The sequence below is a fragment of the Chenopodium quinoa genome, unplaced genomic scaffold (genome assembly GCF_001683475.1).
Source record: "Chenopodium quinoa cultivar QQ74 unplaced genomic scaffold, ASM168347v1, whole genome shotgun sequence".
In the NCBI taxonomy this organism is placed as follows: Eukaryota; Viridiplantae; Streptophyta; class Magnoliopsida; order Caryophyllales; family Amaranthaceae; genus Chenopodium; species Chenopodium quinoa.
In genome coordinates this window covers 2,232,021-2,233,202 of record NW_018744502.1, presented here as the reverse complement: position 1 = coordinate 2,233,202, position 1,182 = coordinate 2,232,021, and positions in this window count along the sequence as shown.

The window sequence follows — 1,182 nt, the reverse complement described above, 5'->3', positions numbered from 1 at the left end:
GACTACCTGAATCAGATGTTAGAAAAATGACAAGATATTATAAATAAAAAATGCAGTGAAACGTAATATGGCTTTTATACAAACACTAAAATTTTTTACATAAGCCTAATTAATATTTTGATTTTACAATAAGAAGCATACTTGTAAAGGAGATTAACATATTCTCCTACTCAGTACTCTCATCACTACTTTCACTACTAGAGTCATCACTACTATCATCTAATACTACATCGATGTCATCATCATTGTCACTATCACTAAAGCCGATACTAGATTCATCGTCTTCATCGCTTGAGATCACAAAGCCATCGTCATCGTCTTCATCATCATCATCCCTGGCGTAGTCTGGAATGTCATTCAGTGGGCAAAGCGTTGCATGTATAGTTGGGGATGGTGATTGTAGAAACTCTAAGTCCACTAGAGCATCAACCACTGACCTTGCTTGTGTTTTAAACACAGACCACCATTGAACTCGGTCCCGTTTCAGGCTAGGGTATGATGCGTAGTACACTTGAGCCACTTGGTAAGATAAGACAAATGGATCATATTTGGGGTATTTCTTAGTATGATTTACTTCGATTAGCTTGTATTGTTCATGTATGTTCATTCCCCTACCATAATCCATCCAATTGCACTTAAACAAAATTGTCTTGTACTGTCTCTTAGGTCCCATGTAGACAAGTTCAATTATATCGTCTAAAATGCCGAAGTACTCTCTGCCATCCTTACTTGATACACACACACCATAATTCATGGTGGATTTGTGCTTGCCAGGGGCATGTGTATGGAAATTAAATCCACCTACAAAAATCTGGCCCCAAGTACGAACTCGCCTAAAGGGACGCATGCACAACGCTCGCAGGACATCCGAATTTGGCTTCTCTTTGACCACCTATAAAGTGGTTGAATATCAACATCACGGTTCCTGAATTCAATGAATTGAAATGCAAGATGTAAAATTCATAATTATTTCACGGTTACACCGCGTATATCACCTTGTGATGAAACCAATCAGCGAATTCAGCTTTGAAATTCTCCATGACTTCTTCTCTACGCAGGAAAGGTCGAGTACTAAGAATGTAGTCCTCAAACTTCCTACGAGGCCAAACACACAATGTAAATCTACAAAGTCATCATTGTAAATGATCGTAAATACGAATACACTGAATACGTGGGCCTAAT